General features: G+C 41.1%; 1 long non-coding RNA gene across 2 annotated transcripts in view; it reads right to left on the bottom strand.

Moving 5' to 3' along the window:
• The window catches only part of LOC118143707 (uncharacterized), a 46,830-nt gene extending 25,238 nt beyond the window's left edge, over positions 1–21,592 (bottom strand). The window contains exons 1-3 of one of the 2 annotated variants that reach the window (XR_004728071.3): positions 21,341–21,592; positions 7,210–7,362; positions 2,595–2,730 (exon numbers count right to left, since the gene is read on the bottom strand). This is a non-coding gene — a long non-coding RNA (uncharacterized LOC118143707). The remainder of the gene's footprint in view (positions 1–2,594; positions 2,731–7,209; positions 7,363–21,340) is intronic. The other variant, XR_004728070.3, reaches the window with a different exon arrangement.
• Positions 21,593–21,939: the final 347 nt, after the last annotated feature.

The raw sequence follows: 21,939 nt of genomic DNA, 5'->3' as shown, positions 1-21,939 counted from the left end.
ATACTCATATCCTGCCCTGCATGGTCCCAATCTTTGTGGGACATTGCCGGAAACAGAGGCTTTAAGGTCATTCTGATCTGGAGTCCTAGTAGGGATGGTCACATAATTTGCAGAGCCCATGGAAAGTGAAAATGCAAGACCCAAGCTGGGGAAGTCAATCTCCCTTTCCCACAGGATTGCCATCCCAAGTGTGAATGGGTATCCTCTAAAGGCCAGCAACCTCTGTACAGTGACATTCTCCCTACCCCCATAGGAGTGGGTAGCAATTCTCCACCAAGTCACCCGCCAGAGGTGTTGTGATGCTACTAGTTCATGGCAAGGACAGTCGTTGTCTTGACCCATTCAGAGAAGCTGTAGGGCAAGTGCCAGGTACATTCCCCATTCCACGCCTGCAGGCCATTGCTGGCCTGGAAGGTAAGGGCAGAAGGCAGACCTTTTTGTGCAACAAGACCCAGTTGCTGCCCCAGCAGTTGTGGGATATGGAGAGGAGCTGGGAGCCAGAGTCAGGGGGGCAGGAGGCCAAGAATGCATTCAAGGCAGATGGAGATGTTGTGGGAAGTGAGAAGGCACAGGAGCTGGAGGTTCCAGCACCAGGAACATGCTCTATTGTCCTATCAAACTTCACTTGTGAAACTCAAATTCAAAGATAAAATTATTAAGTAGTTCAAGATGGGGCCCTTCTGAGCATGGACTGCATGCCCATGAAGCTAGTTTTGGCTCCAGGTTGAGCTCATCTGTATATTGCTGCTTCAGCATTTGGTACCTGTTTAGTGTACTCTGTGTGCTCTTCTGCTATCTGGTTTCTTGTCTGTCCCTCCTTTTGGACTGAAAGTAATGTGTGTTTAGTGACTGTACTTAGCCATCCTTGGCTTCTCCACAGATCCTCACAGGGAGGAGGTACTCAATAGGAGCCATATGTTGGTTGAATGCATGCTTGAAAATGAATGAAGGTGGGCTCCACCTAACATGACTGTTAACTTTGCAACCAATGTCATCTCTACTTTTTATTGCAGTCACTTCCTGGGAAGACTTGGATTTTCTGCTAACAGATCTGGCTGTGAATACTAACTTCTCAAAGTGAAAGTAGTCTCATATTTTAAAATGTGTTTTTTAATATCAAGAAAACAGATATTAAACTGGCGGCCAGGTACCCCCAAATCAAGGCTGTTGCTCTTCTGTTTTGACCCAAATATGCTCCAACATGGATTAACAAGAGCTTGTAATCCTTTGGTTTTGGTTCTGAGGCATTGTGCAGTCATTATTTATGTGTTGCTGAACCAGGATGGAAGAGGTTTTTTTTCTTTTTAATAATAATAATTTAGGTATTCAGGTTGATGGTCTTACAAAGGAGTGCTCCTGAAAAGCTCTTTAGCTTATAGATTTTAGGAGGAATTTGTGGGGCAGAGGAAGGCCTTGTTTGATACTAGAAATTAGAATTCTTTTTATGGGCTTCTGTCACTTGTTGCTCAGGCATCCTCACCCGCTGGGTCATAATCCTGACATCCTTGGTCTAAAAACTGAAGGTGCTGTAAAAGTAGTGTTTCACCAAATATGTATTTGAAATTGCAGGTCATTTTATTTTTTAGGATGTAAGAATTTCTTTTTCTCTCCCCCCTTCCCCATCCTGAGAAAGTGTCTATGGTCTAGGGGCCTGGTTGCTTCCAAAATAAGACTTTGAACTTAATGCAATATATTTATCTATCCAGCAAATTCTCCCCCTCTGTTAAGTTGCATGAAAGTTGGTTTCTGCCACCTGGAAATCAGAGAACCTTGTGGGCCTGTCTATCACCACTCTGGCTACTTTGTTCTAAACTTGTATTTTAGTCCATGGGTCACTTCCCCCTTTAAATTGAGTTTCTCATAATCAGAGACCTGTTTTCTTTCATATCTCCTGCACTTAGCTGATATCTGGCACAATGATTACACGAATGGATAAGTTGATAGAAGATAGTCGCCTATCAGCTTAAGCTGTTCATTTAGGAGACCTTCTTGTTAGAACAGTATGTAGTCTCCACTCATTTTGAGATGTACAAGTATACAGTAGTCCCCTCTCTATTTATGGGATATGTTCCAAGAGCCTCAGTGAATGCCTGAGCCTGTGGATAGTACCGAACCTTATACTGTATTGTTCTTTCTATAACTACATACCTATGATAACATGTAACTTATAAATTAGGCAAAGTAAGAGATTAATAAGAAAATAATGATGTAATAGAAGTTATCTAAATATGGTTTCTCTGTCTCTCAAAATGTCTTAATGTACTGTACTCACCTATTTTTGGTGGACTGTGGGTAACTGAAACCAAAGCAAAGCCACAGATGAGAGGAGACTACTATGGTTTATTTTAGATATATCTGAAGTCAATAATTATATACGTGTGTGTGTTTATATTATACACATACACATACACATTTAGGATGCTCGAAACCATCATGGCAATAAAAAAGGGGAATCAATTTTTTGCTGCATAGTGGATGTGATAGATAAATTTAGTAAACTGGGTTGCATATCTAGAAGGACTGGTTCTAGAAAGGTTATGAGAACTGAGAAACTGGTCTGGGGCTAGATCAAAGAAGAATGACTTTAGGTCTACCTTGAGAAGACTGTATTTCCCAGAGGTGGTGCCAGAAGGACTCCTGAATCCTCCACTCTTTGTGTGTCATATTGATAAGTCCTCAAATTCCCAAGGGGGCTTTATGCAGAGAGAACTCTTCTGTGCATGTGGTTTCCTTGGGAGAGATGAAGAGTAACTGAGAGCTGATTACCATGCCCAGGCACAGTCACAGGAACCTGCCAAACTCAGTAACTAAAGAGGCCTTGACATGTTTCCATTTCTGATTCTGCCCTTATAAAATGTGTTGCTAATTAAAATAACTGCCAGCTCAGACTCCTGCAGGGAAACCCATCCACGTGCTCAGAGACTGTTGTTTTCCATGTTTCCAGCTCTGGCTAAATAAATAAAGCCTATAAAACCAGCAGCAGAACTCAACTATCTGGGGCAGCTTGAGAAGGACCCTTCACCATGTGTAAGTAATCAGGCAGTGTATTAACTCGAACCTCCCTGCACTAGAGGAGAAAAGGGTTAAAAAGCAGATTATGCTACTTTCACACAGTGCTGTGGGCATGTTTGATTTGGCAAGTGGATAAAGAAGCATAAAAACACGCCCTGACAAAGTCAAGTATTAAATCAAATTCAGTATACTTACCAAATTGAATTTGGAGTGTGTGTCTTTCTGTTTATCTGAACGATTGTTAGTGCAATTGCTTAAAAAATTGTATCTGGTCATATTATTCTTTGCTGTTCCCCATTCCTTGGTTTCCCATTCCTTCACATGAAGTGTAAGCAACTTCGCATGGCTAGAAGATGCTCTGTGACCCAGACTTCATTTAGTCCTCTAGCTTCTGGTTTCATTGCTAGTTCTTTGGCCACACCAAACTCCTTACAGTGCCCTGAAAGTGCCGTATTCTGTCTTCCTCCCATGCCTTTGTACATGCTTTTCCATCTGGTTTGAATGTGCATCATACATATCTTTATTTCCATGGCCAACTCATGAACAACTCTACAACTCATGTCAGGAATCCTCTCATTTAGGGAGTCCTCTCTGACATCCTTTCTTCCTCAGCTCCACCACCTCAATCTGGAGAGCTACAACTTTTGAGCTACCCTGGCTTTTATACTTGCACTTACCAAATGCAACTGACATGAATGAAGACATAATCTGCCCCATACCAATGTTTGGAACCCATCTGAGGGCATCCAACACCCTGATATTGAACACACCTGGCTGACAAAAGAAGCCTTGAAGGCTGAAAGTGTATGGAAAACCGAGGTTCACAAATACTAACCAGTCTTAGAAATGATGTATTAATTAGATACATGAAGTGAGAAATTTACTCATTCATTCACTTATACTTTTAATAAATTTTTGCTAAGCATATACTTTGTTCTAGGCCTATAAAAAGTGCTGGGATTGCAGACATGAGTATGACCTAGGTAGATCCTTATAGTTTGGTTAGAGAGACATACATATATACAAGCAATTATTTTTACTCACAAACTTGATTAGACCTACAAAGTAAAAGCAAGACATTGAACAAGGGTCTTTACTAGGGAGCTCTAACCCATTCTTAGAGTCAGGGAAAGTACCCTTAAAATACTGCTATAATTCCAGCACTTTAGGAGGCTGAGGCAGGCAGATCACAAGGTCAGGAGTTCAAGACCAGGCTGGCAACATGGTGAAACCCATCTCTATGACAGATTCAAACGATTATCTGGGCATGGTAGCATGTGCCTGTAATCTCAGCTACTCCAGAGGCTGAGGCAGGAGAATCACTTGAACCTGGGAGGCAGAGGTTACAGTGAGCTGAGATCACACCACTGCACTACAACTGAGCAACAGTGTAAGACTGTCTCAAAAAACAAACAAAAAAAAAAAACAAAAAAGCAACTGTTATTGGAGGTGAAATAGTATGGATATCTGTGTTACAAAGCAGAGCATGAGCATACCAGGAAAGATGCCAGGATACCAGGAAAGGGAACAGCATGTAAAAAGCCTAAGAAGCAGGAAAAACAGGAACATATTCAAGTAATCAGAGAAAACCATAGGATTTGGAGCAAAACAACAAAAATATATAAAGGGAAAGATAAGCCTGGAGAAGTGGATGGAAGGGGGATTATGCAGAGCCTCATAAGACAAGGTAAAGCTCTTGCATTTTATCCTAAGCGTGATTGGAAACCACTGGAAGGATGTAGGCCTAATTTCAAATCCAACTTGCTGTGTTAAAAATTATTTGGCAGCAGTGTGGAGAGTGGATTGGAAAGGGGCCCAAGTGGACAGATGAGGATGCTAACACAGTATCGTTTTGGGAGGGACAGGGTGCCTTGGTCTAAAGCAGTGAGAGAAACTTCAGAAGATAGAGTCAAGAGGTGTTGAGGAACTAGGATCAGTGATCCATAGGACTGATTGGTCGCTGGATAGAAGTAGAATATGGTATCAATACTTAACACAAATAGCTTCATTCATTTGACAAATAGCTAGCAACTGCTGATTATGTGACAGGTGAGTAATGGGACGATGCCTTACGCAAGCCCCTCAACCATTGTAGTGCAAATCTGTAAGAAAGAATACAAAAGTTTATTTTAGTTCTGACACCTAATTGACTGTAATATAAGATTTTAAAAAGTCTTCCACCAAAGTTTTCTTGGGTCAAATGTTGAACTGCTCACAACCCCACAGCCTCATTTCCATTATTGAGGGCAGTTCTTTTTCCATGTTTGTGCCTGTGGTTTTACTTGCATGCTTCATTATTTAGTTCTACTTTGTCCACCTAGATGGTTTGAGGTCCATCAGCCCTCACTCCCTGACTTGCATGGATATGTAACACTTAAATTCTGCTTCAGTGTCTTATTAACTGTATGACTTTAGGTATGCAGCTAACCTCCATAACTTCAGGATTTTCCTCTCTAAATGGGCCCAATGTGATAGACGTTAGTATCGCTAATATCATTTATGGGCAATCAAATGTACGAAGAAACAAAGATTCCCCTATGATATTATCTTGCCAAAACCTTTTAAGTAGCATATAACCTAACCTTTAGATCTAACTTCCAGCTTGCTGGAAGCAAAAGGAATAGACATCACAAGGGAATACCACCACAAGGGAACAAAATCTAAAAATGGTCATTCTACATGACAACTGGCTTGACCTCTTCAATTGTCCTAGGAGGTTGGGGCTGCTCTGGATTAAAGAAGAGCTAAGAGAGAAGAGGCATAACAGGTGCATTCCATATGTGGTCCTTGATTGGTCTAAGTTTGAAGATAAAACTGGGAAAATTTGGGATGCAAATGTGAAGGTGTGAATACAAAAATTATAGTAGATGACATTAGGTTAGTACTCTTGGTTTTGTTGTTAATTTTATTGGACATTATTATTTGAAGAAAAAAAATATTACCATTTAGAAATGCATAACAAGTTATTTAAGGAACAAATATCCTGACACCTCTGTTTTACTTTGAAAGCTTTTTTGTGTGTGTATGTGCATGTGCATGTGATTATACCTATGAATTAAAATATGAAGCATTATTAACATTTATTTCAAGCTAGGTAAATATACATGCAGGGGTTCATTACACTAGTCCCTCTACTTTTCTGTATTTAGTAATAAAAAGTGAAATAGATAAAACTATATCCATATTATAGTGTTGTGAGAGTAAGGGACATGTACCAAAAGACCTAATTTGTATGAAATATCATTAAATAAATGAGTATTCTCTTTCATAATAATTTTCTTTTAGTGATTGCATCAAAACTTCATTCAAGTCTAGAATCTCATTGCATTCTATCAACAAAAGTTGGCCAGAAATCTTTGGAGCCCTTTGGAGGGTAACATGGATGAGTTGGCTGCCTGGCGAGAAATAAAAGTAAAATTCTAAGCCCTCCAGTCAACTGAATGGACCCTCTCTTGGCCAAGGGGACCCAAGAGTAACCTTGAAGCTGAGTTCTTGGCCATGAAAAGATAAGAGATCAGACATACCTCCTTAGACTTCCTGTCACCATTAACCTTTTTTCTCTAAGGGCTAAACAGAAACCAGCCTTTTTTTTTTTTTTTTGTGAGACAGAGTCTTGTGCTGTCACCCAGGCTGGAGTACAGTGGCATGATGTCCACTCACTGCAACCTCTGCCTCTCAGGTTCAAGCGACTCTCCTGCCTCAGTCTCCTGAATAGGTGGGGTTACAGGTGCCTGCCACCACACCCGGCTGACTTTTTGTATTTTTAGTAGAGAAGGGGTTTCACTATGTTGGCCAGGCTGGTCTTGAATTTCTGACCTAATGGTCCACCCGTCTCAGCTTCCTCAAGTGCTGGGAAAAGATTTAACCACTGTTAGCAACCAACTATCTGAGAGGGCCTTGCCTTTTGGCCTGATAAGAGACCACTAACCATGGAGTTGTACTACAGAGAATGCACAGTAAGCATTTTCATATCCTCTGCTTCACCTTTTGCCTTCAGAAGGCAGAAAATTCCACCCTCAAATAATGCTAATATGGCCGGTTTTTATACATGGGAGGGAGCTATGAAAGGGCATGAAGCTCAATTGCACATGTGTGTGTTTCTCCTTTTATAAATATTCATGACTCCTCTTATAGCTTTTTAAATATGTATCTTCAGCCACTCTGCTCAGCATAAATTCCTGTTTCCTTTGCCCTTACCTCCAAGTGTCTGTTCTTGGCTTCTGACAAGAGGCTATGCTTCCCAGCCTACCAGAAGGGCTACCCTGCAGGCTACAGCCCTTTATGAGAAACAAAACTCTTCTTCATAAGATGAACCTTGTCATTCTTCAGTTGACACTGGCATCATGTTTGCTGGAATAAACATTTAAAATGTCTGGCTCATTCACTACTGTGGACAGAAAGTCTGCAATCCTTTTAGCATTTGTAAATCAAAATTTATAATATACACATGTTCAGAAGTGCAGCGTGTTCAAAAGCAGAAAGATCTTTGCAGAATTGGTCACATGGTCTGCACACAAGGAGTGATACTGGCCCAAACATGGTTTCAAACCTCACATTTATAAAGGGATCTTACTGGGTTCCTAACACAAGCAATTTTTCTGACATTCTTTGTTTCCCTGAGGTCTTCCCCATATATTAAAGAAGAATAAAGCACCTCCAACACCTAGGGTAAGTGGAAGAAGCACTACATTGAGGACAATGTTAGGAGACATTAGCATGCCGTGTACTGCAGATGCATTGTATACATACACATTCCTGTTTGATCTTACTGCCTTAGCAACTACGGGTGGTACCTTCTTTCACCCTCAAATGTATCCTAGTTCAATGATTAAACTACTTGGTCCTTCTAAACATACAGTATGTTTCTCTCCTGGATACTTGAACTGGCCCTTTTTTCATCCTTAGGCAATCCCTGTCCTGCCACCCACCTCTCCAAGCCCCCTTGCAGTGATGCAGCTGTATCAATCCACTTGCAGGTGCATCTGTGTGCCATACTTGTTCTCTCCTCTGTGGTTGTACACTTGCTGACAACCCTACCTTTCCCACCCTTCTTTATTTGCCTGGCTAACTCTTGCTAGTTCTCAAAGGCTTGGGCTTTAAGTCATAGTCATCTGCTCTGGGAAAATGTTTAGATTCCTCAAAGGAGGGCTGGGTCTTTCTCTGTTGTGTTTCTACCAGGGCCAGGACAAAGGTGAGGCAAGTGAGGCATCTAGGGTGCAAAATTTAAGGAAACTCTCATTCTCAGGGTGATGCAGGTGCCAACTCTGCAAGTCCCATGACGCTAAGAGTGCAGGTTGTCTTCAGTTTTGCATCCTAATCACCTAATTTACCCTATCTTGGCACTGGTTTCAACAACATCTCATATCCCTCTATCATGTTTATGCTGTAGAATTTATTTGTTGATCTGTCTCTCTCATGGAAATGTAAAGTTTTGTTGCTGAGGAACCACAGGTTATTTATGACTACAACCCTACTGTGTCTGGCACACAGGAAATGTTTATAAATGATGGTAAAAAGAGAAGTCAAATGATATCGGAAATACATATGGTATTAGAAACTTGGTAAACTATCAGGGACTAAATGGCAGCTGCTGGAAAGCTAGGAGAGGATCTAGAAATAGAAAAAAAAATGGATAAAATATAAAATTCATCATATGAAATATTTCTAGTAATAAAACTACCTGCCCACTATGGATGCCTGAAAAAAGTGACCTAAGTCCAAGGTCTAAAACATCAGCAAAGATTTGGGTAGGGTGAAACCAGATTGTCCACCAAACCATTAAATCCAGGTTTCTTCCAAACAGGGAATCTTCTCTGGCCCTGTCCATCCTTCTCTATATCCATTTACATGATACGTTCATGCTTACAGTTCAGAAGGAATGGCATGGGCTGGACATTGGTAAACCTCTTTAATATGCCCATCCTCATGCTAGGCTGCTCACAAAGACTGTAACATTTAATCATCACAACAGTACAATGAAGCAAAAGCTCATGTCCCTGATCGATGGATGGGAAAAGCCAGAGATGCTGTGTAACTTGTCTGAGGCCATATAAGCTATGAGACAGATGAAGAAAAACACCTCCAATGTTCAGGGCAATTAAAATAAATTTAATTATGTTTCTCATCGCACAAATTCTTACAGACTAGAAACAAAAATCTATTCATGAAGCACTTATATTTATGCACGCAAAAATCTGATCACCTACTGTGAGTGGAAAGCCCTAAAAGTTTGTGCAGGAAAACTGTGTTGGGATGGACTTGAGGGAGAGAGAGGATAGATACTGAATAATTCATAGATAGCTTTAGAAGAGAAAACGTATTCTCTCATAAAATGTTCTTCTGGGGAGAATGCATGAAAATTGCAGTTACTATGTTTGCCTGAGTGCCAAAAGCCACAAGACCAAAGAACCCCAGCAGCAACAATGGCATCTCCTGAAATGTTCGAGAGAGAAACACCTCCTGCATGCTGTGCCTGTAAATAACATATGGTAGGTCTTTGTATGTGGATTAAGGCAGATACTTTTCAGGATAGGTAGGTGGCAATTGTTTGGTGCACTTTCTGGGGGGTGGGGGAGACAAACGTTTTAGGATAAGGAGCTAAAATCTCAACTTTGTTTTTGCATGTGTAAACAGAGTCTTGGCCTTCACCTAACAGACTCACTGAGGTATGACTTCAGGCCTCACGGTTGGCCCTTTGATTTATGTGTTTCATGGACAAACTGCTATTGTGTAGGAGCCCTCCGAAAGCTTCAAAAAGGTAATTAAGGCTGAAACATTTCTCAGTTCATTTACAAAGTACTCACTCATCATTCCCAAAAGCCAGCATCGCAGGGGCTCAAGTGATTTCAGTCAAGTTTCTCCCAACCACAGCCCCACTTTCTGTGACAGAGTTACAAATGCTTTTAGTTCCATTTTGCATACATTCTAGAGAACTTGGCAGGGTTCATAAGGCATGTTTTCATATTCTTTGGATTTCATCTTTGTAGCGTGGCCTCACAGAAAAACATCGCATTCCAAGTGCGACTGGGAAATTTCATTCACCATAGTGGTTGCCAATAACATGTGGGGAGTTTATGGGCCCTGCAGCAAGCTAGCAGCTCCAAACAAAATGTGTTCACTGTAATTTCAGCTGATTCATTTCCATAAGGTACAAGACAATGCTATTTACTAGATATCTTAAGACCAATTTAAGTCTCTAAACTATGACGGAATTAAATATACACTAATTTTTAGCTCAATACTATATTATTGGAGTCTTAGCAGGGAACAAAATGGTACACTCGAAAGGATTTAGCTGAATATAGTTTCATAAAGACAGTATCTATAGACACATAAGCAATGTTAAAAGAATCAACAAGGAATTGTTAGACATCCAGGAATTGTCAATAGCAGGAAGGTTTTATTGTCTCAGGCAGAAAAGCCAGAAATAGAACTTGAATGCTGGAGCTTTGGAACAAGCGTGGCTTAGTAGACCTAGAGTGGCAGAAACACAGCCACAGCTCAATGCAACAAGGCTGGGAATATACAGAAGAATAAATACCTGAATCTCTCTTTCCTTTTTGCTTTCTGATCACTTGCTGGCACTTCTCATTGGCCAAACCCAACCAAAAGCCAGAGGACAAGGGAGATTTGTGATACTCATTATACAGGCCAGTCTCCTGGGGATCCATGGCAGATAGAAGAGAAGGTAAGAGACTTGTCTTGAGGAAAAGAGAGTGGTCTGACAAATGGAAAATAATCAGATGGCCTAAACCGACTGATTTCAGATTTACTCCAAGACACAGAGTGGCTATGTTCACAGCATGAACATAGGTTTTGATGTCAGAAAGATCTAGATTCAAATTCCACCTACTAGTGGTGAGGTGCTGGTATCTTTTTAGAGAAAACCTGTTGAACAGCTTCAGCAGAAATCCAACTTATGTCTCTGAGTTTCAGTTTCCTCACCCAGTTAACTAGAAATAATAACGACCTACCTAATTGAGTTATTAGGAATATTAGATCAGTTAACCAAGGAAGAAGCCTGACAAAATGCTTGACTACTTGACACATGAAATGTGTGTGATATTTGTTACTTTCCTTCCCCGTTAGCTCTTTCCATCTGGTACTCCCATAGGATAAGCTGCCTGCCATGTTGAGGCAAGAGAACCAGTCTGACCATTTTTGTTTTTTATTATGGGGTTTCTGTGGGGAATCCCCTGGTGACTCACAGCTACAGTGATGGGTGGGACTCTCTCATTCCTGGAATCTTGTTTACTGGGGCCCCCTGTCAGAAGAGAACCAACTCTTCTGCTGGTGTCACTCCACTAAAGAAAACCTATTAGGATATCTTCAGGAGAACAGTTTTCTCTCTCTCCAGAGACACTGGTTCTTAAGTATCTGTTCTCTTGCTGTACAAGTCTTCACCATTTCTTTAGCAAGTTTCATTCCTTCTTAATAAGCTGATGCTCAAAAAACTTGCCCTTCCTCCTTGGGTGTATTAGCTGTTGAAAACGTATGTCAGCATATTCTGGTTTGCTTTTGCAAAAACTTGGCCAATTCAGTTGCTGATAGGCCATCTGCTTTCTACCTGAAGCCACCAGGATTTTATTTGTTCTTGTCTGCTAGTTTTGGAACAGGTGTGATTTTTGACTGGACCCTTGGAAATGGTACTGGTGATTGAAAAATAAAAAGCCACATTAGTCATTTATTTAACTACTCTGATTCAAACTAGCATCTATCTGCTAAGCCTATCCTTAATTCTCACCACCATCCTGTTAGATAGTGTCTTATTTTGAGTTGCGGAAATTGAGGCTCAGATAGATGGGACAACATGTCTAGGTACTAAGAGGCAGAACCGGGTTAAAGACCATAGGTCTACATGAATCAAAACATAGGACTTCCTTTATCTTTGAGATGGTTGATGAGTCATGAGAGTCAACTGAAAACTTTTCACCCAGCCATGATCATTTACAAATAAAAATCACAAGCCTGTGAGTTTTCCTCAATGACAAGGGATAAGTCTTATTCATCTCTCTCTTCCCACTGCTGACCACTGCTCCTGTCATAACACAGATGACTGATTAATGTTTGTTGAATAAAAAGATTGACCAAATGAATCATTGATACAAAGATATATTTGTCTCCACACATAATGCATATTTATATTTTATTTGACAGTGTTTGCAAATTGCATAATATTACCCTTCAGTGCAACTTGTAGAATGAAAATGTTTCCATATGCTAGATGTTTCCCTTCATTTGACTGAAGGGTAAAAAAGACTAAGAAAAACATCACACAGTGGCTAAGTATCCATGAAAATACAAGTTATAGCATGTACTGTTCACAAATGGTATATTTTGAAAGGGAGATTTTGCAAAAGTTATTAAAGTAGACATTAAATTTGGGTTAATACAGGTTGGAAAAATATTCTTGCTCAGCTAAATATAGCTTCATATGAATACACTATGTTGTAGGAGGTAGAACGGTGAGAAGAACATGGGCTCTAGAGCAGCTTCCTATATTCACATCTAGGCACTTTTACTTCAGAGCCATGTGACTTGGGCGACTTACTCAATCCTATCCAGATACTAGTTTAATTCCTGTGTAAAATGGAGCTAAGAACACTGTTTCCTGCATGAGATGGTTGAGAGGATTAAATAAGTTGATACAGATGGAATGATTAAAATAGTGCCTGGTAAATGGCAAGGCTTACAGATATTATCCATAAGCCTGCTGGAGTCTACTTCAGAAAAGCCAGATCTGTTCTGTATTCTCCATCCCCATGAAACCTGCCTTATTTCAGGAGCTTATCAAATCTTGTCTGACTTACTTTACCCTCCAGCTCACCCTTCACATGGTTACTGGAGTGAATTCTTGAAGATTCATATTAAACCCTCTGTTTTCTTGAAGCTCTCCCATTGTTCTCTCTCAACTTGATGAGTAAGTACAGTGCTTACAGCATGATGTTCAAGATCCTTTATCAACCCATTCCCCGTTCCTCCTGTGGCCTCATCTCTCATCATGTCCACATGCATGCTACACTATAATAAGTACCAACAGATGCCCAATGTAGAAAAAATAATATTGGCTTGTTGAATAAAAAAATACTTGAAATAACAGGAGTGAGTAGCTAATTTGCTCTTGGGCTCATGAAGGCCACAGCAAAGAAATATTTAAGTCGTGCCTTAAAGAATGAGTTGATATTTGTCAAGCAAGTTCAGCTAGAAGGTGATCAAGTGTTATCACCTGTATTGAGGGAAAGATTTATACCCTGGCACAGAAAACAGCTGTATTCATGGGATGAGAACCTGTGTAATGATGATGGGGATGACCTAGAGGGAATGCTTAAATGCTGCAGTGAGGAAGAGGGAATTGGGTCTTTAAATCTAGCATGAATGCCTGGTTGGATAGTTTTGTTAATGGAGATGAAGGATATGCAGGAGAAAGGATAGTGTGTGTGTGTGTGTGTGTCTGTGTGTGAGCACGCACACATGTGCACACTCTGAATGGGAACAAATTCAGTGTCTGTTTTGTACACATACATACAAAAATCACCAGGGAATATTTAGTACTAAGCTTCCAATCTTTTCCCCAATCCTAACCCCCAGACCTGCTTCTGTCACACTTCCCCTTCTCAGCACGTGGTTTAAGTGTCCGCCATGATTCCTCTCCCTTGTATCCCACAACTGATCCTTCAGAAAATTCAGCTGCCATTTTCTTCAAAATATATTCAATATCTGATCATTTCTCACCATCTGAATGGCTACCACACTCATCAGAGCCACCATCGTCTTTTGTAGGATTATTGAAGTAGCCCCTAAGTTGCCCCTCTGGTTTCCATCTTGCCCTCCTTCAGCTTGTTCTCAACAGAGTAGGCAGGATGGTCCTTTTAAAGAGAAGTCAGAACCTGACTCCTCTGTCCAAAGCTTCCCAAGGCCATCCCATCTTGCTCAGAGTAAAATCCCCAAGTAAGTGCTAGTCTGCATGGCCCACCCCTCCCAACCCTGCAGCCCTGCCCCATTGCTGATGGGGCTTCCTCTTCTCCTGCTCTGGCCTTCTCTGTACCACTCTGCCATCTTGGATTTCTTAGTGTTCCTCAGACATGCCCAGCACGCTCGTCGTAGGAGCCTTCCAGCGACTATCCCCCAACCCTGAATGGCTTTTTCTCAAGTGCCCACCTAAGCAGCTCTTTCTCCTCCTTCAGGTTTTCAGTGCAACCTTACCTCCCCAGTGAGGTCTGCCATGGCCCCCTTCCCTAAGAGGCAGGCTCCCTTCTCCCTAAGATCTCACAATCCCTCCTTTCTGTTGTTTTTCCTTTAGCACATATCACCATCAATTATACTCTATGTTTTACCTTCAAATTTTATCAGTTGTTTGTATTTCCCCCACTGTCTTCCATCTGTAATATATGTTCCACAAAGGCACTGATTCTTGCATTGTTTTCCACTGTAGTCCTTGTACCTGACAGTGTCTGACCACAAGTTATAATACTTAATAGGTATTTGCTAAATTAAAGAATAAATCCAAGTGGTAAGTACAGCAATGTGTTGCTACAAGAATCTGGTATTTGGAAGGCAGAACTGAGTTAGAGATAGATTTGGGAATCCTTAGCAATGAAATGACACTGCATGGGAGTAGCTGGCAGGCCAAGAAAAGGATATTTAGTGAGTTAAAAAAAAAACAACAACAACATAGAACTGAAAAAAATAATAAAGACTGTGCAGATGAAGCAGCAGAGTTGACAGCCACAGCTTCAGGGTTATGGGCTTGTGTTAAAATCTTTGCTTCTCCATTTACTAGCTGCATGACCCTGGGAAAGTGACTGGATCATTCTTGGCTTGCCTATTCTTAAGGGTAATTAGAAAATAAGATTCCCACTCCAGAGGGCTGTTAGGAGGAATAAGCTATATACTGTATAGAAACCAGTTAGCGGAAGGTAAGAAAGAGCATATGTTCTTGTTGTTGATACTAACACCACCACATTCTCAAAATCCAGGAAAGAATCCTGAAAAGAAGAAAAAGAAAGCATATGTAATGGAAGCCAAATAAGGAGAGGCTTTCAAGAAAGAGAGGCAGTAAACTGTGGCCGTTGCTCTGTGGCTGAGGCACAGTATGCTAGGGGATCCATAAGGCCCCAGGATAGAGCTATTTGTGAGAACGGTTTCACTTGAACTAAAAATTTACAATCCCATATTTTTAAATAAGCTAATGTTTTGTGGAAAATAACAATAATTGTCCTAGAAAAAAAATCAAATGAAAACAAAACAAAACAACATTAGGCCCTCAATTGTGTCCAGCTGACAAATGTAGGAACATGGTGACCCAAAAACTTGCTTCTCTCTGGTCTTAGGAGATTTACTTGCTCACTAGTCAGAACTAGTTTGCTAGTTTATGAGGTTAAGCTATTGTGCAATAGTGTTCAGCTGGCTGTGTGGGTGTTTATTTACAGATGGTTGCCATCTTGATTTATTGTCTGTCAAATTATAACTATTAAGGATGGAGTTAATTGTCATTTCAACCACTTGATAATTACCCACTGTGCTTTCATGTGACAAATCTGTCCTTTAGATCAAAACTGGAAGGTTCATAAGTTATTTCACTTCCACGTTCATCTCCATTCATGTCTTGTTCAAAATAAAAGAATAGTAGACATTATTGAAACCTTTAAGTGTAATTTGTGAGCCTTCAAGTAGAATTGCTGATTGTTGTAAATATTTTTAAGCAGTAGGACTGGTATAACAAGAATCCAGTGATGTGAGTTACAATAATTGAGATTAAAATTATGAGTCATGTTCTTTTGAAGAGTGGTCTAATAAAAAATTTAACAATGCCCCTAGTATATTCCATCACGCATCATATAGAATGATGGTTTATTGGCCTCATCATTTGTTTGCACCATTGTTTACCAAAGCCAATTTATCCTCATGCCCTTCTGAACTCTGAGAACAGAATTCAGCAGAGACAGTACGGTTACCCTAGTCTTATAAGGCCTTTATCACTTCCACCTAAGGCTATGAATGAGAGTCTCTGCTTGGTTCATTAGGGAGAATCTGATAGTACCAATGGGAATAAAGAGAAGGAGAAGTTTACATGCTATAGAAGCTGCATTCCTCCTCCAACTTTTGGCATCTAGTCCCTTCTTGTACTTTTCCTTTTTCAGCTTTTCTGAATGTGTGCATTTTCAGGAGGGCATACATAATTTGTTAAATTAGTCAGCCGAGGGTCAGTTGATAGCTCCCTACCAAAGCACTACTCTGGGATGCTACCATGATCTGATCATCTTTTTTTTGTCTCGGGAAACCCATCAAGCAAGCATCATGTGTCCAGGCTTACCTAGCTTTTAGAGGAGGAGCATAGAGGGAAGAAGCCTATGTCTCTTGCTCCTCAATATTTCCATGCAGAATCACCTTGTATTTGACAAGAGCCAAATCAGAGTCTTTGGCAGCCATAAAGTCTCACCTTGGCACCTGCTCTGCAGTAAGACAGCCTGTGCTGATTCCCTCCCTCCCGCCCTCCCTCTCTTCCTTCCTTCCTTCCTTCCTTTCTTCCTGACAGGCAATCTTAGGCAAAAACAGGGGGCTGTTAGCTTCTATAAAGAAAATGTGAAAAATCTGTTTACATGTCAATAAAATTCTTCTAATAGAAGATCATCATCTCATCATCAATGCAAGATTACAACTGAGATAGATATTTCTACAAAACTCTTCTTTTAATGTCAACATGAGAATTATTGGCTTCCTTGGCCCAACATGGAGACTAGGTTCACCAAGGGGAATTTTCGTTCTTGGTTGAAAGTATACAAGAATTATACTTTCTGAAATAAAGCTCTGCATGAAACTTTATTCTACTTCTAGTCTGTTCTATTTGGTTATCATCAGGAACTTTTCAAGGCAAAGTTGACAACTAAGTTCTAGAGTGGTTTGAAAATTGTACTCATATAGTGGATGACTCTTGGAGGCCATTCCATTCTCTAGGAAGCATTAATTACTGTCATGATGATTTATATGAATGCATCCATTATCTTCTTATCAGAAAAGTACTGCTCAGTATTCGCTTCAAAGTCCTGTGAGAGAAGTTGCTGTCTTTGTACCTCCTACAGAAAACAGTTGAATGGGAAGAGTTTAAATGACAGGTGTTGGGACAATGCTGTGCTGGTCAGATTCAGATTCTCCCTTGGTCTTTTGATAATGTATCCTAAAGATGAGCACAAATCTTCTTCTTTATCCTGCTTGTTGTTATGTCAACACAGAAATTCAAAGGGAAAAGGGAGTGAATGAAATGGCATGTTTAAATTTCTCAGTAGAAGATAAAGTACATCTATCACATTTCCTTTCCTTAAAATGATGTGTCCTAAAAGCCTGAGGAAGCAGCATTACTAAGCCTGGTGGGAACATTTTAATTATTATCCTGGTCAAAGTAGGGTGGGAAGGATGATGACTTGAGAGTCTGCAGACCTGGGGTCCAGTCTTTGTCTGGTATTAACTGGCCTGAGCACCTTGGACAACTCACTTCTTTTCTCTAGTCTCAATTTCCCTTCTTGAAATGATGAGAGTATCAATAGCATTTCTCACAAATCTGAATTATCCCAGACATTGAATGCTGCCAGAGAATGGGTGAATCACTTGGCAAACTTCTAAGTCCCGGCTGAGTATCTGCCAAGAAGCTTCCTCTTATTACCACTATCAAAACATACTCTTAGGGCCATGCAATTATTGGTACCTATCAAATTAATAAATTCACTCCTGGGAGTTTATTGTAAAGCAATATACTCCTTAGGAAGAGGGAAAGAGCTACATTTTTTAAAATGTGTGCTCATGCTCATTGTGTAATTCAAAATTTGATGTAAGCTCAATGGCCAACAGTAGCAGAATGGACCAGACAGTTGATGGGCTGTTTCAGTCATGAGAACTACAAGGAGAAATGTTTTTGAAATGCAAGAAAGCCAAAAGAGTTTGCTCTGTGGATCGCAAATATGTATGTGAGCAAGATCAATGTAAGAGGAGCAGATGTCTTTGGTCTACCTTCTATGGCCGGAGCACTATGCTAGGCATTTGATGATATTAATTGTCTCGCTTACTTTTCAGAACAGCCAAGCAGATACGTGCTATCATTACCAATCTGCAGATTAGGAACCCAAGGCTGAGTTAAAGTCACTTGCCAGATTACTACCACTGTTAATGGGCTACTGCTCAAGATTCAAATGCAGGTACAGTTGATCTTTGTTGTTATAGTAGTTATAATCTATAAAGTCACATTCTTTTTGAATAATGAATTAGTGAATACTGAAAAATTGCCCTTAGGGGAAATACGGAGTTATGTTCCTGAAAGTTTCTGTTCACTCAGAGAACATCAAACAATAGGAATATCAAACCAATCAATATATTAATATAATCTTGTTTTCTGTGTGCTCCTGTTTAAGGACACCTTATTTAGTATATACTGTTGATCAGACTCATGGCCAATAGCACTATAAGCTCAAGTCTGAATGAAATTTATCTAACACGTGTATTTTCTCTGTAAGGCACATCACAACCTTCTTGCACTTCGGAATGCTAGATAGCACTTCAGTTCTATGCTTGGCAGTCATTTTAAACAATGATATCACCAACAAAAAATGGGAAAACCATGGCACCAAACAGACTGTAAAGAGGGCACATGTTTACATCATGAAAGCTGAAACCAGAAGGCAGTGACTTCTTATTCAGCCTCAGCTGAAAACAGGTGCTTTGGGGCAACTCAAACTTTTCACTGCTCTGCACATGTTTATGAATAACTTTGAAACTGCCATATTGATTTTAGGGTTACAAATAAATGTAGCAAGTAAACAAATTCACAAATGCAGAATCCAAGAATAAGGAGAACTGACTGTACATTCATTCTATGGGCAGATATTCATTGTGTGCCTATTATGTGCCAGACGCTGTTCTAGACATTGGAAATTCAGCAGTGAACAAAACAAAGCCTCTGTGCTCCTGGACCTGACATTCTGGGGAAAGGGTAAATGCACGTAGTAAAGTACATCATGGTCAAGATGGTGATAATCGATGGAGTAGGGAGGTTTTAGTGGAGGGGTTACTGTTCATATTGGATAGTTAGGGGGAAGCTTGCGAGGTAACATCCGAACACTCAAAGGAATCAATTCATATGGACATGTGTGGAAAGAGCAATTTGGGAAGTAGGAACATGCAGTGTAGATGCTGAGCATAGAAGCCAGGATGCTGGAAGTGGGGGTGGCAGAGAGGAGATGAGATAAAAAGTGGATTGGCAAATGATGTAGGATTCTCTGACTTCAAAACCTGGGCTCTTGAAAGGAACATGGCGTAAAGATGCAGTATTAGCACTGGGGTGCTTTCTAAGTTGTCATAGGTTGGCAAAAGGAAAACACTGTGTGCTTTTCCTCTTGGGAAATGTTCAGGTAAGATGCAAAGAGAGCATTTTTGCAAAGGGGTGGAGGCTTTGCCAAGGCCTCCAGACCTCGACTTCATCTGAAGCTTCAGCGTAGGGCACCTGAGGGTGCCTCTTTTAGGGAAGTAACTTAAAATCAGCCTGGGATTGGAGGAGATTCTCTGGGAGATAACCTGGCCGAGAGCAACACTGAGGACAATTTCATCAGCATTGACAGTGCGTCTGAAAAGAGGCTGGTCACAACAAACAAACCATCCCCAGGACGACAGGAGGCGTGAAGGCAGAGAGCAAGTCTGCACAGTAAGATTAGCATGTGCAAAAACACTGCTCAACCAGCCCAGCTCTGCTCACTGCACTTGTCAGAATATGATTGCCACAGCTCATGTTGGAGTCAGTTGCAAAACTCATCTGCAGTTAGACATCCTAAGGCTCAACCCATACCACTGAGTGATATGGAAACTGAGGCCCAGCAAGGGAAAGTAATGGACATCCCCTCAAACATCAAGGAAGGGACTGACCAGAATGGAAATGTAGCTCTGGCAAAACTATCATTCTAGACAGTTATTCCTAGAATTTAAAAGAAGAAGAAATTGGACAGAATTCCCAAGTTTGCAGAAAAGCCACTGACTGAGCTGCTGTGTTTGTGCCCATGCAAGCAGCTGCTGCCACCTCTACAATTCAGTTTAGTAACTTTACTTTTTGTTTTTGGCAACCTGGCCATTCAACATCTGGCTATCTGGCTCTTGGAGTGCCCCATGGAAATTTGTGTGGCCTTAATGTGAACCACTCCCGAGAGAAATGTTCTGTCAGCAGAGGTGGTCACACTAGTTGGAAGAGTGAAAAGAAATTAAACTCCTGTCCCCTGTTCTTTAGATTTGATTTAACAGAGGCAGTGGTTCCTACTTTCACAGCTTTTTGTAGGAAGGCCTGTCATTTGTGGGGCTCTCTGGCTTCAGGCTTCTGCCTATCCTCTGTGAGACACTGAATCCCAAAAGAGGTGGAAAGTGGTTGGTCAGGGACAGTGGTGTGCTGTTAAACCTGCTCTCTGGGGGATGCTGAAGGAAAGCCTTTGTTTCCTGCATTTGACAATATCTGTAGTGTAAATATTTTTCCCATAGTGGATTTCAGGCTACCAGGGATTCATAACCAGCTCACGAAATTCCTGAAAATTTAACAATCCACTCTCATGCACCTGCTCCAGCCATTTCCAGCCCACCTCTGTAGCTCTCTAAAGAGCAGGACCTCGTGGATGAGACTAGAGAGGAGAGATGTAGCTGATTCTGTTTAATTCTGTGAGGTCAAACCATACCTGGGAGGGTGTGTCTGGTTTCAAAGCCTAGATTGTAAGAGGAACCCATTGAAAATTGTTCGATTTGAGTAAGAAGCAATTTCATCTGAAAAACCTGCCGGGAGATCTATTGCAGGAATGAGAATTCAGGGGAAGAAAAACACAGGGTATCCTGGCCATTGTTTCCAAATCTCTGTGGGGCTGTAAGGTACTTTTCCTGAGTCGTGGAATCTGAACGAATGGGATGGGTTGGCGTCTAGAACCGGGAGGCTGATTTCAGCTCAACTGAGGAATTTTCTGATAAAGCCACCCAGAGAAAGGCAGAGCTGCCTGGGACCATGAGGGACGCCATCACCGAAGGAACAGCATAAAGAACATAGGGCACCCACTAGGTGGGGCTGTGGCTGTGGGGACTCCAGGCGCCCCTTCTAGTTCCTGGGGTCTGATCCTGCAGTGGACTCTTCTCCCTTTTCCTTTGTAGCCAGTTTTACCCTCTCACTTTCCACTCCCCTTTTCTCTTTCTCCTCTCTCCTGGGCTCTTTTTCTTAGCTGCCTTAAGCCTCTTTACCGGGTTGACCTTCCGCCTGGGACATGGACCTCTAGAGCTTTCGGCACAGAGTACACCCAGCCCCTTTGCCTTCTTAGGACCCACTTACACCCGCAGGGGAGAAAGCAGGGTCCTTCCTTGTCTTTTTATTTCGTGCTTTCTCTTCTCTCTTCCAGCATTCTCAGCTCCACATTTGTGACTGAAGAAGGGCAAATAAACAAATTGAAACTGAAACTGAGCATTGGCCATAAAGTGAGGACATCTGGGAGGCTTGTAAGGAAATTTACATGCTTGCCTGGTTTCAGGTTGCATATTTTGTGTTGCCTGGTAACAAGCCCAGGGTTCTCTTTCATGCTTTATTCTCCCCCTATCCCCTGTTTATAGTGTAATTACCACTGTGACATCATAATCCCTCATTGAACAGCTGTCAGGGGGGCCCAACTGCTGAGTAAACAGGGCTTTATAATCTCTCCTCCCATAGGCTCGTTTACTAAATAGATCAATATTTGGTTTGTAGGCACAGAGATTAGGAGGTGGAAATGTCTTTTGAAAAAGCCCAGTGTCTTCCCAGGGCCCCAAGTGCACCTGAGAATGCTGGAAAGAAAAGCCAAGTTCACGGACAAAAAAATCACCCAAGCTGCTTTCACCTGCCTGCAATTTCCCAAGAAGCCAGTTTGTCTTTAAGAAGTGAGACCCATTTGAGAATGA

Source organism: Callithrix jacchus, chromosome 1, assembly GCF_049354715.1.
Source record: "Callithrix jacchus isolate 240 chromosome 1, calJac240_pri, whole genome shotgun sequence".
Classification (NCBI taxonomy): domain Eukaryota; kingdom Metazoa; phylum Chordata; class Mammalia; order Primates; family Cebidae; genus Callithrix; species Callithrix jacchus.
This window is presented reverse-complemented; position numbering and strand designations above follow the sequence as displayed.